General features: G+C 51.2%; 1 pseudogene; it reads left to right on the top strand.

Moving 5' to 3' along the window:
- The first annotated feature begins 12,106 nt into the window (after positions 1–12,106).
- On the top strand, positions 12,107–14,187 carry LOC123161618 (E3 ubiquitin-protein ligase WAV3-like; annotated as a pseudogene).
- The last annotated feature ends 2,845 nt before the right edge of the window (positions 14,188–17,032 follow it).

Raw genomic sequence — 17,032 nt, 5'->3', positions numbered from 1 at the left:
CAAAAACTACTGCCCGAATTCGATGAGGAGGCCGTAGAGCCCCCGCAATCAAAGAACAAGGAGGCCACTCGGTCGGATAGATGACCCCATGGCAGACATAGAGCGGCAAACGGCGCCGCACACAAGCCGGCCCGCGATCCGCACACGGATTCGCGTCAAAAAGATGGCCCAGTTAGATCTATCTACGGGGCAAGAAAGCAAGCTCTAGTAAGCAATGCAACACATCAAGTATCCGAATACTACGGTACACCTAAATACAGGGGTGCCGCACACCCCCTATGTTTCACCGATGAGGTTCTGGATTATGAATTTCCAGCGGGATTCAAGCCCGTAAACATAGAGGCATACGACGGAACAACAGACCCTGGAGTCTGGATTGAGGATTACATCCTCCACATACACATGGCTAGAGGAGATGATCTCCACGCCATAAAATACTTACCCCTCAAGCTCAAAGGGCCAACCCGGCATTGGCTCAAAAGCCTCCCCGAAAACACCATTGGAAGTTGGGAGGAGCTCGAGGATGCCTTTCGGGCAAATTTTCAAGGGACCTATGTCCGACCTCCGGATGCAGACGATTTAAGTCACATAACTCAACAACCTGGAGAGTCAGCCCGAAAATTCTGGAACAGATTCCTTACTAAAAAGAACCAAATAGTCGACTATCCGGACGCTGAAGCCTTAGCAGCTTTCAAACATAACGTCTGAGACAAATGGCTCGCCAGACACCTCGGCCAAGAGAAGGCAAGAACAATGGTCGCATTAACAAGCCTCATGACCCGCTTTTGCGCGGGAGAGGATAGCTGGCTGGCAAAATGCAGTATCAGTGACCCAAGTACATCCAAAGCCAGGGGTTGAAATGGGAAACCACGACGTAGCAAGGAACAGCGCCGGACCAAGGGCAACAGCCCAAAGAGCACGACAGTCAACCCGGATTCAAAAGCTTACGGCAGAATCATAAAAAACTACCCCCTAAGGATAACAGGGATGAGCTATCTAACTTAAACAAAATCTTGGACAAGGTATGCCAAATCCACAGTACCCCCGGGAAGCCTGCAAATCATATCCACAGTGATTGTTGGGTCTTCAAGAAGTCCGGCAAACTCAACACCGAACACAAGGGGCTCGACACACCAAGCGAGGACAATGACGATCCCGACAAGCAGAGCACCGGAAAACAAAAGAATTTCCCACAAGAAGTAAAACAGTAAACTCACTTCGCGTGACAAAAGGGAAAAATAGAGCGGCGCCCATAGAGGTACGCGCCATGCGGCCTACCCTAGAGGAGTCCCGCCACTGGTTGTTAAAACCAATCACCTTCGACCATCAGGATTACTCTAGAAGTCTCCGGAATGCAGGATGGACTGCCTTGATATTAAATCCGATAATTGACGGACTCAAATTTACACAAGTCCTAATGGACGGCGGCAGTGATTTAAACCTGCTATATCAGGACACAATCCGCAAAATGGGGATAGACCCAGCCAAAGTTCGCCATAGCAACACTTCCTTTTAAGGGGTAATGCCAGGACCATATGCCCATAGTACGGGCTCTCTACTGCTAGAAGTTGTGTTCGGCTCACCCGACAACTTCCGCCGCGAAAAGTTAAACTTCCACCTCGCCCGTTTTGCAAGTAGCTACCAAGCACTCCTGGGACGCGAAGCTTTCGCCCGCTTTAACGCAATACCGCATTATGCATCCCTTACACTTAAAATGCCCGGTCCGCGAGGCATCATCTCCTTAAAGGGAAATATCGAGTGTTCCTCGAGCGCAGAAGATTGTGTGACTGCCTTGACAGCCACACACTAAACCGGCTTTATCCAAGCACCTACACAGGTCGTTTGGACCCCGGACACGGTTAGACGAGTCTGGTGTAAACATACAAGGGCTTACCAGCCGCATACCCCCGCACAAGGGGCTCCGCCATATACAGCAAGAGACAGTAAAGCTCAATTTTATTCATTTTTTGAATTGTACTTTGTTTATTTAATATAACGTACATTTTCGCACGATCTTTTTCAACTAAGTTCCTCTCTTTTACAGATGAACACCGTGCTACACCCGTCCAGGATACAACACAACGGAGACACAGGGACAGACGTGCAGTAGGGACCCGTTGCAAGGATTCTTTTCAGATTAAGACCCTGCGTAAACCTTTTTTACTGTCTCTTGTTGATACACATCTCCTGGTTTCTTGCTATAACCAAGGAGGAGGCTGGCGTTTTGGCATGGGCCACGTCAGAATTTTGTGCGTACCTGGACACCAGGGGCTTATTACCAGGGGCGTTGTTTGGCCCGTTTTCATAAAGACCGAATACCTTAGGGAGTGTTCAGCGTCTCGAGTTAGGCCTTATATGCATCAGCTCCGAATCATGTCTTTGGTCAAATGTTGGGTTTGCCCGGCTCCTGTGTTTTGCTGCCTTACATTCCGCTCTATCGGCTAACGCGGCACCAGGAGAACTACTGCGATTGTGCCCCAGTTCGTCCAGGCGAGCACCTCAGTAGAGAAAGCTGAAAACTGACTATCATGATATAGCGTGAGACTGGTCAACCACTCGATGACCCGCCGGAATCTTTAGGATTCCTCCGCATAGACGAAGGGTCGTTTCCCGGTCAGGCACATACGTGCCCCGAATTCCGGTGAGTGCGGTGCCCCTAGGGGCTATATAGTAGCCCCACTGTGAAACTCCTATGGCTAAGTGAAAGTGATAAAGCATTATAGTCTGGTTGCCTAGTTTTCTGCGCTACCACCTCCTTTATAGGACCAAGACGTTGGATAAAGTGTGAAAACGTGCCTTTTGCAAACACCCCCGCATTATATGCGTGGGGGCTGAAGCCGAAGACTGCCATCTTTCAGGTTATATACACATATACATTAACGGCCGCACAGGAGGTGTTTTAATTCTTGAAGGCACAAGTATAAAAATCTTTTATATTTCATCGAAACATTGTTTCACAATAATACATGTTATTCGAACATAATATCCTTCGAGCACTGTGTCTCTATTAAACGAGCGCCCTGCAGAACTTCTTGAAAATAGTGCTCGACAGGCACTCGGCTTCCGTCCGAATCTTGGGATGCAACACCGGTGGCCTTCATCTCCGCCCAGTATGTCTTGACACGGGCAAGAGCCATCTGCGCACCCTCTATGCATGTCGACCTTCTCATTGCACTGATATGCGGCACCGCACCAAGGAACTGCTGCACCAAGCCAAAATAACTCTTCGGCTCAGGCCTCTTCGGCCACAAAAGACTCATAGCATCCTTCATGGAAAGTCCGGATAACCTATTCAGCTCCGCCCATTCGGCCAAGCGATCGGTTAATGGAAGGGGGCGCTCTGGATTATGGAACTGCGACCAAAAAACCTTTGCCATTTCGTGATCCTCTTGATCTCAGAAGTGTTCGGCCGCGTCCGCGGCACTTGCCGCCAAGTCCAGATAAGCATCCTCCACACTCCACAGCCGGTCCAACTGAGCATATTTAGGATCCATGAATTTCCTCCGCAGCAGAAAGGGCTTTCCAGCCGCGATATCTCCGGCCTGACGCAGCTCCTCCTTCATAGCTCTCGTTGCATAGCGAGCATCCTTGGCCTCGATAGCGGCCTTCTTCAGGTCCTCTTGTACTGCTCGATCTTCTTTTTCAAGAAGCTTGCAGCGGTCGGCAGCATTCTTCAACTCCACGGCCATCTCAGCCATTTCCTTCTTGCTTCGGCAATGAGCAGCCTGTTCGACTTTTAGCTCTTCGGCCGCCTTTAAGGCAGCCGCATCACTCTTTCTGGCCTGCTCCTTGGCTCGGGCGAGTTCTGCCCGCAGGTTCTCCATGGCAGCGGCACCATCTGCATCAAGCATACTTGTTGTAAGGCACGGGCATGAAGCTCCCTTACCAGGTGTCCACGGAGAAATTGCATACCTTGTGACTCATCAAGTCGCTTATTGACAAGCGCGACATCGGCATCCGCCATGTCAAGTTGCCGCTTCAGTTCGGCATATTCATCAGTCCGGCCAGCCACCGGCCCTTCGCCACTTACATAGGAAGGGCGACATATTATACCTGGGATTATGATCCTCGGCGGCTGTCATTTTTTGACAACACACCGAGCCTCAGGGGCTACTATCTACATAGGGCGCATTGTATATGTGTAACTGTCAGAAGGTACATCATTTTGCGTACCTCAAAGCCTGTCAGTAAACTTCTGACGACTTTGTGCAATCCGCTCTCAGCGGATGAAACCCTTTCAATCACCGTACCCATTAACGCACGGTGATCTTCTGAGATAGACACTCGCCCGAGTAGATCCTTCAGCTCCTCCGACCATACACCAGGTGGTGCCGGACTCGTCCGATTACCTTTTTCGAAGGCCGGACGCGGAGGGCTTTGAGGGGAAATATGACTGCCTTCCGGCTCCGCCTGACTCGGAGAAACCCTCCGCGATGACACCTCAGGGTCGCCCGCCTTGCACGACGGTACGGCAGGGGGGGGGCGTTTCGCTCTCAATCATCTCCGGACGGAGATCCCCCGAAGATGAGCTCTACTGAGAAGGGCTGAGATCCGAACTACAAGGTAAAACTTCGGTTATCTTCATCAGAAATAGGGCAGGGATATCCTTTATTTTAATAAAAACTCCCCTTTTTACTTACGGATCGGTGGAGGGCTGATCCCCTTGGGGGCATAATGCGGTCGAGGCATCTCTCGGCGCAGGACTCTCTGACGAAGATTTCTTCCCCCGCTTTGTGACCATGGTCTCCGGGTCTTCAGAGGCGGTCCTCTTCTTCCCTGGGATGGAGGGATTCTTGCTCCCTCCTTTCCTGCCAGCCTCCTTCGCGGAGGCGGTAGCTTCCTTGTTTCCCCCTTCCAAAGGTGCAACCTCCAGCATCCTGGTCAACACTGGATCTGGCGTGGTCTCTGGGAGGGGGGCAGACACCTGATTAACTTTGCTTTCGCTATCCACTCTTGTTCAAGGGTCAGCTCTTTATGAGCAAATTCATGAGAAATATGGGATAGCGTGTTCGGGTACAGGGCTACTTACTTGAGTATCCGGGCGATTGCAGCTCAGACCTGCGTCCTCAGTCAAGTCCGGACACATTGCTTGTGATCCGAAGAAAAGCTTGTACATCTCCACGGGCGTCACGCCCATAAAATGTTGGAGAGCTCATGGCCCCTCCGGGTTAAATTCCCACAGGCGGAGGGGGCGACGTCTGCAGGGCAGGATGCGGCGAATCAGCATGACCTGCGCTACTACGACCAGAGTGATCTCTCTCTCTAGGAGATCTTGAATGCGGCCCTGCAGCAAGGGCACGTCCTTGGACGGCCCCTAGTCAAGTCCTTTATTGACCCATGACGCCAGCCGTGGTGGAGGACCCGAGCGAAAGGCAGGTGGCGCCACTCATTTGGTGCCCCTGGGAGCTGTGATATAAAACCACTCTTGTTGCCACAGGCTGAGCTCCTCTTGAAAAGAGCCCTCGGGCCACGGAGCATCAGCATTCCTGCTTATAACAGCCCCTCTGCACTCTGCCTGCTGCCCCTTGATCATCTTCGGCTCCACTTTAAAGGTCTTGAGCCACAATCCTAAGTGAGGGGTAATGCGGAGTAAGGCTTCGCATACGACAATGAACGATGAGATGGGGAGGATGGACTCCGGATCCAAGTCGTGAAATTCCAACCCATAATAAAACATGAGCCCCCTCATGAAGGGGTCCGTCGGGAAGCTTAGCCCCCGAAGAAAGTGAGACGCGAACACCACGCTTTCACCAGGCTTGGGAGTGGGAATAACCTGCCCTTGGGTAGGCAGCCTATGCGCAATTTCGCCGGTTAGATACCTGGCATCTCTTAGCCTTTGCACGTCTTCTTCCATAATGGAGGAAGGCATCCACCGGCCTTGCTAGTCGGAGCCGGATATCATCGAAGGTCCGAAGCGCCTGTATCTGGAGCTTTGGGTGTTGGAACTCGAGGCGAGGGGCGGAATCGATTGAGATTAAAAGAAAGGAGTGGAGCCTTGGTCTCTTTATAAAGAGGTTGAATACCAAGAGCCTTCCCCGTGACCGTTTGGGACTCGCCTTTGATAGAGGAGATGTGTCAACGGGCACGATTGGGTTACCCACGCCCGTATTGATGAGAATCTCGGAATAAGGGGACACGATCTCTGCTTTGACAAGACGTGCCAAGGAAACCGCCTTGCTAAACGTGCTGAGGTGAGACAGTAAAAACGATTCGAATAAAGGCTTGGCCGTGGTGTGATGTCACACCATGAAATACGTCAGCAGATTGAACTTGTGTAAATATTATTCTCTCTACGGTGGTATGTGGAACTTATTTTGTAGAGCCGGACACTATCCTGGTGTTCAAAATCTTCTATGGATTATTCAGAGGAGGAACCCGCCTTGCAATGCCGAAGACAATATGCATGCCGGACTCGTCGTCATTGAAGCCTGGTTCAGGGGCTACTGAGGGAGTCCTGGATTAGGGGGTGTCCGGATGGCCGGACTATAGCCTTTGGCCGGACTCCTGGACTATGAAGATACAAGATTGAAGACCCCGTCCCGTGTCCGGATGGGACTTTCCTTGGCGTGGAAGACAAGCTTGGCGATACGAATATGTAGATCTCCTACCATTGTAACCGACTCTGTGTAACCCTAACCCTCTTTGGTGCCTATATAAACCGGAGGGTTTTAGTCCATAGGACGAACAACAATCATACCATAGGCTAGCTTCTAGGGTTTAGCCTCTCTGATCTCGTGGTAGATCTACTCTTGTACTACCCATATCATCAATATCAATCAAGCAGGAGTAGGGTTTTACCTCCATCGAGAGGGCCCGAACCTGGGTAAAAACATCGTGTCCCTTGTCTCCTGTTACCATCCGCCTAGACGCACAACCCGGGACCCCCTACCCGAGATCCGCCGGTTTTGACACCGACACCATGCAACTTCCATCATCATCATATACATGACTTGAGCATTTATTGTCATATTGCCTTGCATGATCGTAAGATAGCTAGCATGATGTTTTCATGGCTTGTCCGTTTTTTGATATATTTGCTATGCTAGATCATTGCACATCTCAGTACACCGCCGGAGGCATTCATATAGAGTCATATCTTTGTTCTAGATATCAAGTTGTAAGTAAATAAAAGTGTGATGATCATCATTATAGAGCATTGCCGCATAAAAAATAAAAAAATATTAAAAAAAGGAGAGGCCAAAGAAGTCTAAATAAAAAAGGGGCCAAAGAAGCCCGCCCAAAAAAAAGAAAAAAAGAAAAGAAAAAGGGGCAATGTTACTATCCTTTTACCATACTTGTGCTTCAGAGAAGCACCATGTTCTTCATATAGAGAGTCTCCTATACGGTCACTTTCATATACTAGTGGGAATTTTTCATTATAGAACTTGGCTTGTATATTCCGACGATGGGCTTCCTCAAATGCCCTAGGTCTTCATGAGCAAGCAAGTTGGATGCACACCCACTTAGATTCCAGTTTGAGCTTTCATACACTTATAGCTCTTAGTGCATCCGTTGCATGGCAATCCCTACTCCTCGCATTGACATCAATTGATGGGCATCTCCATAGCCTGTTGATTAGCCGCGTTGATGTGAGACTTTCTCCCTTTTTGTCTTCTCCACACAACCTCCACCATCATACTATATTCCACCTATAGTGTTATATCCATGGCTCACGCTCATGTATTGCGTGAAAGTTGAAAAGGTTTGAGAACATCAAAAGTATGAAACAATTGCTTGGCTTGTCATCGGGGTTGTGCATGATTTGAATATTTTGTGTGATGAAGATGGAGCATAGCCAGACTATATGATTTTGTAGGGATAACTTTCTTTGGCCATGTTGTTTTGAAAAGACATGATTGCTTTATTAGTACGCTCGAAGTATTATTGCTCTTATGTCAAATGATAGACTATTGCTTTGAATCACTCGTGTCTTAATATTCATGCCATGATTAGACATATGATCAAGATTATGCTAGGTAGCATTTCACATCAAAAATTATCTTTTTTATCATTTACCTACTCGAGGACGAGCAGGAATTAAGCTTGGGGATGCTGATACGTCTCTGTCGTATCTATAATTTTTGATTGTTCCATGCCAATATTATTCAACTTTCATATACTTTTGGCAACTTTTTATACTATTTTTGGGACTAACATATTGATCCAGTGCCCAGTGCCAGTTCCTGTTTGTTGCATGTTTTATGTTTCGCAGAAAACCCATATCAAACGGAGTCCAAACGGGATAAAAATGGACGGAGAATTTTTTTTGGAATATTTATGATTTTTGAGAAGAAAAACCAACGTGAGACGGTGCCCGAGGGGGGCACGAGGCAGAGGGCGCGCCCCAGGGGGGCAGGCGCTCCCCTGACCCTCGTGGGCACCCCGTAAGGCGGTTGACGCTCTTCTTTTGCCGTAAGAAAGCTAATTTTTGGAGAAAAAACTGGGCGAAAGTTTCAATCCAATCGGAGTTAGGGATCTCCGGATATATAAGAAATGGTGAAAGGGCAGAACCCAAAAATGCAGAAACAGAGAGAGACAAAGAGACAGATCCAATCTCGGAGGGGCTCTCGCCCCTCCCACGCCATGGGAGCCAAGGACCAGAGGGTAAACCCTTCTCCCATCTAAGGAGAAGGTCAAGGAAGAAGAAGAAGAAGAAGAAGAAGAAGAAGAAGAAGGGGGCTCTCTCCCCCTTGCTTCCGGTGGCGCCGGAACGCTGTTGGGGGCCATCATCATCACCGCGATCTACACCAACACCTCCATCATCTTCACCAACATCTCCATCACCTTCCCCCATCTATATTCAGCGTTCCACTCTCCCGCAACCCGCTGTACCCTCTACTTGAACATGGTGCTTTATGCTTCATATTATTATCCAATGATGTGTTGCCATCCTATGATGTCTGAGTAGATTTTCGTTGTCCTATCGGTGATTAGTGAATTGCTATGATTGGTTTAATTTGCTTGTGGTTATGTTGCTGTCCTATTGTGCCCTCCGTGTCGCGCAAGCGTGAGGGATTCCTGATGTAGGGTGTTGCAATATGTTCATGATTCTCTTAGTGGGTTGCTTGAGTGACAGAAGCATAAACCCGAGTAAGGGGGTGGCATATGGGATAAAGGGGACTTGATGCTTTAATGCTATGGTTGGGTTTTACCTTAATGATCTTTAGTAGTTGCGGATGCTTGCTAGAGTTCCAATCATAAGTGCATATGATCCAAGAAGAGAAAGTATGTTAGCTTATGCCTCTCCCACATAAAACTTGCTATCGGTCTAGTAAAGTAGTCAATTGCTTAGGGACAATTTCACAACTCCTACCACCACTTTTCCACACTCACTATATTTATTTATTGGTTTTTTATCTAAACAGCCCCTACTTTTTATTTACGTGCTCTTTATTATCTTGCAAACCTATCCAACAACACCTACAAAGTCCTTCTAGTTTCATACTTGTTCTAGGTAAAGCGAACGTCAAGCGTGCGTAGAGTTGTATCGGTGGTCGATAGAACTTGAGGGAATATTTGTTCTACCTTTAGCTCCTCGTTGGGTTTGACACTCTTACTTATCGAAAGAGGCTACAATTGACCCCCTACACTTATGGGTTATCACCGCCCACCACCGACGAAGACCCGAAGACGCCTGAGCTTGTCGACGACGAGCGCATGGAGGATATCCCCAGCAACAAGCGCCGCAACTATGGCCACTACCATGAGGAGGATGGCCCAACTCACTTCTGCAAGGTCATCCTTGCACCGAAGCTTGAGTGCATCCCCATGCCCCTGGACTTCACCAAGCACTTCGTCGCGGTGCCGACGGAGTTCAAGCTCAGGAACGACATCGGCTGCTCCTGGAAGGTGACGGTGAAGCTGACGAACGGCAGGGTGACCCTGGATCAGGGTTGGGCCACCTACGCAGTCGTTCGTCAGATCAAGATCGGCTACATGGTGACGTTCAAGCTCCTCACTCCCGACACCCTCAAGGTCATCATCTTCGACGAGGATGGCATTGAGGTCGTCAACAAGTGCGGGAAGCATGATGAAGCCTTCGCCGCCAAGGAGTAGGGCCGAGGCACCTCCTTTCTAATTACTATTGAGTCTGCTTTGAACTATTTATGGTTTATGCTTTGAACTGTTATGAAGTGTGGTACTGCTTATCTGGAATACGCTCTTAAGTAGTTGATCCTCCGTTTTATACTCTGCTCTGCTTATGATGTGTGCTACATGGTTGTGTCGAAGTGTGCTGGTAACCTCACCAACTAGCCAAAGAGGTTACCACACACCAGGCCTTGCATACAACCAAACACCATGCCTTGGGTTTGTCCACTAACATGTAGGCAACCAAACATCAGGCAGTATGGTTCAGCCCATGCAGGTAAGAGGACATGCAGGCAACCAAACAACTTGCAGATGGTGCATTTGAGGCTGCATTTACATAGCCAGACTGGGTTGAGAAGGCTATGCAATGCAGCTACTATAGCCTACGGTAACCAAACACGCCCATAAACACATGCATGCACATCTTACCCTCACAGGCACCTCATAATTGATGGAAACATCTCCTCCCATTGAAGGAATATGGCCGAAGGTCTAAAATAAATCCAAGAAAATGCGTATACCGGTGTCAAGTCTCGGACTTGAACCCTAATGGGCTAGTTCCACCACAAGAAAGCTAACATGTAAGTTACACTCAGTTCACGATCTTCGTGATCGTGCCCGCTCGACCTTCTCTTGCAGTTGGGCCTGGCGAAGAAATGATCAGTACATAATTTGAGAGCAACTGAACAATGATTGCTCCTTCGAGAGCCCCCGCAAGGGTCACTTTGGGCGGGTTGGGAGCACGCCACTCGGCGCGCTCTCAGCACCGCCACGTGTCGTGCTCTGGACGCTTCCTCTGAATTCTATTATGTTTTTCTGTATGCGTTTTCAGTCTTTCTAAGTTTTTTCATTTAGTTTGGCTTTTTGGTTTTCCCCTGGTTTTTCTTACATTTTGGATCAAAAAAACGTTGGGCGAAAAAATACACCCCTTGGCGAGAGCCATGGATTTAGTTCTCGTAGAGGCACGTGCCTCTCGAAAAGGGAAAATATGTGTTTTCCTTTTCTTCACCTTCCACGAGAGACATGGATTTGCTTCTGCAAGAGGCATAGTCGTGTCTCACGAAAAAGAAAAAAAATGTGTTTTGTTTTTTTTCTTCCGCGAGAGGCACAATCATGCCTCTCGAAAAGGAGGGGGTTCCTTTTTTTCTTCCGCGAGAGGCATGGATTTACTTCTCGTAGGCGCACGAATTTGCTTCCACGTAAAGGAGAAAAAACGTGTTTTTTACTTCTGGGAGACACAGATTTAATTCTCGTGGAGGCACGGATTTACTTTCGCAAGCGTGCCCTCGAAAAAGGAAACAAACATGTTTTTTTTCTTCCGCAAGAAGCACAGATTTACTTCTGGTGAAGATACAGATTTGCTTTTGCGTGAGGCACGGTCGTGCTACTCGAAATGAAAAAAAAGTGTTTTTTAGCACGGATTTACTTCTTGTGGGGGCACGGATTTACTTCTGTGTGAGGCACAGTTGTGCCTCTTCGAAAAGAAAAAAAAACGTGCTCCCAATTCGGTTTTTTCCATTCAATTTGTTAATGATTTTTTTGTCTAAACCTATCATAGGATCATTTTTTTTAAAACCCCGACGCATAGAATCCAACGATGAAAACGGTTCGAAAATTTGAAGCAAAGTTTAAGTGATAAAACAAAAGGTAAAACTCGCAGTTTGTAACAAGTGGCACGCATACAGTGCGCTCATGACCTCAAATGTGGGAATGCTCTTTGCAAAGAGTATTTCTTATTAGTAATTTTGATATAATCCTAGTTTTTAACGTAGTCCTGGTTCAAAAAATTGGTACGTACCACATGCATGGAAAGGAACGATTCTCCAGGCACAAAAAGAAGAAGGAAGGATTCGTCCTGCGGGAAGCGCAGATGGAAAGAAAATTTTCGCCTTGTTTCCGCGCCGGTTACGCACCTTAATTTCCGGACTAATTCCGTTAATCATTCTCCATATCTACAACGTATAACCCTATATATACGCCGATTTCATCATCCAACAAACTAACAACCAGAGAAGAAACCGGCCCCTGGCATAGCAATTAGCCTCCGTGTACGTGCACCAGATCCAAAGCTTCCTCTGCTGGCTGCTGCATCTGCATGGCGGACACGGGCGATGCCGACGTGTGTGCCATCTGCCTCGGCGGCATGGTCCGCGGCCAGGCCAGCTTCACGGCGGAGTGCTCCCACGCCTTCCACCTCAGCTGCATCTCCGCCAGCGTCGCCCACGGGAACAACACCTGCCCGCTCTGCAAGGCGCCCTGGACCGTCTTGCCGGCCGTGAACGCCCCCGCCCAGGCAGGGGCACCACCGTTCTCCTCATCGTCGCCGTCGTCCTCGTCCCAACAGGCGCCCCTCACGTACGATGACGACGAGCCGACCGTCGGGGCGCAGACCGCGGCGGCGACCAACGCCGGTGCGGTTGTCCTCAGGACGCACTGCGAGTGCCCGGCCGTCGCGAGGGCCGCGGTCCGCGAAAACTTCGCGGTGCTCGTGCACGCCAGGGCGCCATCTTCGGCCGCCTCCGAGGCGGCGCGCGCGCCGCTGGACCTCGTGACGGTGCTCGACGTCAGCGGCAGCATGTCCGGCCGCAAGCTGGCGCTGCTGAAGCAGGCCATGGGGTTCGTCATCGACAACCTTGGATCCGCCGACCGCCTCTCCGTGGTGTCCTTCTCCAGCAGCGCGAGTCGCCTGATCCGCCTCGTGCGCATGTCTGACGCGGGGAAGGCTGCGGCGAAGCGCGCCGTGGAATCCCTCGCTGCAAACGGCGCCACTAACATCGGCGAGGGGCTCCGCGTGGCCGCCCAGGTGCTCGGCGACCGCCAGCACGTGAACGCCGTAGCTAGCATCATCCTTCTCTCCGACGGGCAGGACACGTTCACCGCGCCAAGAAGACACGGCACTGGTGCCGCCCCCAACTACATCAGCCTCGTGCCATCTTCGCTCACGTACACGGGCGCCGGAGCCCGGCCACCGGCGGTTCATGCCTTTGGCTTCGGCACCGACCATCGCGGAGGCGACCGGCGGCACATTTTCTTTCATCGAGAACGAGGCGGTCGTCCAGGAATCGTTCGCGCTGTGCATCGGCGGGCTCCTCACGGTCGTCGTCCAGGAGTTGCGCATCGCGGTGATGTGCTTGCATCCCGGCGTGCTCGTCCGGGCGGTCAAATCTGGACGCTACGCCAACCGGGTGGACTCCTGCGGGCGTTCTGCCTCGGTCGACGTCGGCGAGCTCTATGCCGACGAGGAGAGGCGGCTCCTCATATTCCTGGACGTGCCAGGGGCCGAGGATGCCGATGAGGTCACCCGGCTGGTCAAAGCCTCAAAGCGAGTTGCACTTACCGAGATGCTGCGACAGGGCAGGCGGCCGCCGTCGCGGGAGACGATGCCGTTGTCCAGAGGCCAGTTGAGGTCAGCGACGTGCAGCCGTCCATGGAGGTTGAGCCTGAGCGCGTCCGCGTGGAGGCAACCGAGGACATGGCGGCGGCGCGGGAGGCGGCCGACTGCGGGCAACATGCCGAGGGCGCACGGATACTGCAAGGCCGACTGGAGGCCGTAGAGCGTTCGGCGCCGGGGATGGCCGGCGACGCCATTTGCAAGGAGCTAGAGGACGAGCTGCAATTCTTATCGCCAGCGTGGAAGACCGGCGGGAGTACGAGACGACGGGGCGCGCGTGCTTCCTAGCCGGCATGAGCTCGCATAGGCAGCAGCGCGCGGCGACGAGGCAGCTGCAGACTGCTAGATGCGCCCCCATTATGCGGCGGCAGACTTTATGCGGCCGCATGCCGACGGCTTACGTAACTCCGGCAATGGAGAAGATGGTGAAGAAGTCACGCGAGCAGCGGCAGACGACGGCGGCGGGGGTGGCGGCGCCGCCGAACAAGAAGCGTGTCAAAGGGCAGCAGCTAGACGGCGAAAGTGAGGAAACGTCACAAGAAGCATAAAAACACTAAATTGGTACTGCCGTATGCAAAATGGTGAACCATGTTGATTACTTTAGAGCATCTCCAACAGGCGCCGAACGCGCCGCGCGCAAAAAACTGGTTTGCCGCGCGTCCATCGCCTGGTTTGGCGCGGCGCGCAGCGCTGGCTCCAGCAGCTACGCTAAAATACAGCGCGCACGCCGTTCCAGCAGCGTGCAAAAAATGCAGCGTGCACACAATATTTTTTTTTATTTTTAGATAAATCAGAAGCATAGATAAATAAAAACTAGATAGATTGCATAAATAAAAAACGATACAAAAGTATTTTACATCGGTGCAACTAGATAGATAGTTCGAAAGCATAGATAAACTACGGCGCAACTAGATAGAAACTACTCCAAGTCGCTATCATCATCACCATCATCATACTCGTCGGTGTCGTCCGAGGTATCGAGCCATATGTCCAACCAACGGTCATCGTTTTCCGTGAAGAACGACCTCCCACCTGCTGCAACGATATCCGACTGCGCATTCGCCAATGCCTTCCGCCGACGCCTCTCCAACCGCGAATTGCGGCGCCTTCGCGTGTCCTCCTCGCGGCGCCTTGCCCAGTAGGATTGCTCGTAGGCGACGTCCTCCGGGTGGCGCCGGCGCCACTCCCCCATGACCCGCTCGTCCTCCTGGGCGACGAGGAGGCGGCGCTGCCGCTCAGCGTGCTCCGCACGGTCTTCTGCCGTGTTAAGACGAGGCGGCGGGGCGACGTCCAGCGCCTGCTGGAGCGTGTAGACGTCCTGAAAATTCATCTGCCCACGTGGCCTGCCTAGGCGCCACGCCGCTGTGTCGTACGCGCGGGCGGCCTCGTGCGCCGTCCCGTAGGTGCCAAGGCCGAGCCGGAGATCGCCGGAGCGTATCTCGGAGTAGTACCCGCCGTTGGGGCGCAGGCGGAAGCAGCGGAAGCCCGACGCTCCTCGGCGGCGCGGCGGCATCGTGGCGCGTCGGTGGCGGGGCGTTGGAGCGGTGGAGGCGCGCGTGGCAGAGGAGGAGGAAAAGATGCGTGGCAGAGGAAGTGGAATCGGAGTCGTGGAGAAGGCGCGTGGCAAGCGCCGCATTTTATAGGCGCGCTGGAAGCCGTGCGCCAAAAATGATGCGCGAGCTGCCGCCTTTTCGCGCGCGCAAGCGTTTCTCGCCACCGCTGGAGCGCGGCAAAAAGTTCCGCGCGCGCGCGTCTTTTGTCGCGCCTGTTGGAGATGCTTTACTAGCAGTACGGCTATACGATTGCTTGCAACCCTGGTCTAGAAATGTGCAATCAAGGAACTGTGTGTTAATTCAATGCCTAAGAGCATCTCCAACAGGCGCGCAACGCGCAGCACGTTAAAAGTGAGAATATCGCGCTGGGTGAGCCAGATTTTGCGCGCGGCGGTGCGCTGGCTCCAGCGGCCGCCGCAAAATAAAGCGCGCCCGAGCCACTCTAGCAGGCGCCCTATATTTCATTTTTTTTCTTGAGACGATTGTGTTGGGGAACGTAGTAATTTCAAAAAAAAATTCTACACACACGCAAGATCATGGTGACGCATAGCAACGAGAGGGGAGAGTGTTGTCCACGTACCCTCGTAGACCGTAAGCGGAAGCGTTATGACAACGCGGTTGATGTAGTCGTACGTCTTCACGATCCGACCGATCGAAGTACAGAACGTACGACACCTCCGAGTTCAGCACACGTTCAGCTCGATGACGATCCCCGGACTACGATCCAGTAGGGTGTCGGGGATGAGTTCCGTCAGCACGACGGCGTGGTGACGATGATGAAGTTCTACCAACATAGGGCTTCGCATAAGCACCGCAACGATATGACCGAGGTGGAATATGGTGGAGGGGGGCACCGCACACGGCTAAGGAACGATCACGAAGATCAACTTGTGTGTCTAGAGGTGCCCCCGTCCTCCGTATATAAAGGGGGAGGAGGAGGGGGCCGGCCAAGGGGGTGGCACGCCCTAGGAGGGGGAAACCTACTCCAAGTAGGTTTGCCCCTCCCTTTCCTAGTCCAAGAGGGAGGGGGAAGGAAGGAGTGGGAGAGGGGAAAGGCAAGGGGGGCGCTGCCCCCCCTTCCTTGTCCTATTCGGACTCAAGGGGAGGGGGCGCGCCTCTTGCCCTGGCCGGACCCCCTCTCTCTCCACTAGGGCCCAACAAGGCCCATTAGTTCCCGGGGGGTTCCGGTAACCCTCCGGCACTCCGGTTTTCTCCAAAATCACCCGGAACACTTCCGATGTCCGAATATAGTCGTCCAATATTTCAATCTTTATGTCTCAACCATTTCGAGACTCTTCATCATGTCCGTGATCACATCCGGGACTCCGAACAACCTTCGGTTCATCAAAACTTATAAACTCATAATAAAACTGTCATCATAACATTAAGCGTGTGGACCCTACGGGTTAGAGAACTATGTAGACATGACCTAGAACTGTTTCCGGTCAATAACCAGTAGTGGAACCTAGATGCTCATATTAGCTCCTACGTATTCTACGAAGATCTTTATCGGTCAAACCGCATAACAACATACGTTGTTCCCTTTGTCATCGGTATGTTACTTGCCCGAGATTCGATCGTCGGTATCCAATACCTAGTTCAATCTCGTTACCGGCAAGTCTCTTTACTCGTTACGTAATGCATCATTCCGTAGCTAACTCATTAGCTACATTGCTTGCAAGGCTTATAGTGATGTGCATTACCGAGAGGGCCCAGAGATACCTCTCCGACAATCGGAGTGACAAATCCTAATCTCGAAATACGCCAACCCAACATGTACCTTCGGAGACACCTGTAGAGCTCCTTTGTAATCACTCAGTTACTTTGTGACGTTTTGGTAGCACACAAAGTGTTCCTCCAGTAAACGGGAGTTGCATAATCTCATAGTTGTAGGAACTTTGTATAAGTCATGAAGAAAGCAATAGCAACATACTAAATGATCAAGTGCTAGGCTAACGGAATGGGTCAAGTCAATCACATCATTCTCCTAATGATGTGA

The sequence above is a fragment of the Triticum aestivum genome, chromosome 7B (genome assembly GCF_018294505.1).
Source record: "Triticum aestivum cultivar Chinese Spring chromosome 7B, IWGSC CS RefSeq v2.1, whole genome shotgun sequence".
NCBI classification, from domain to species: domain Eukaryota; kingdom Viridiplantae; phylum Streptophyta; class Magnoliopsida; order Poales; family Poaceae; genus Triticum; species Triticum aestivum.
Note: the sequence above shows the minus strand (reverse complement) of the source record. Positions and strands in the feature narration are given on the sequence as shown.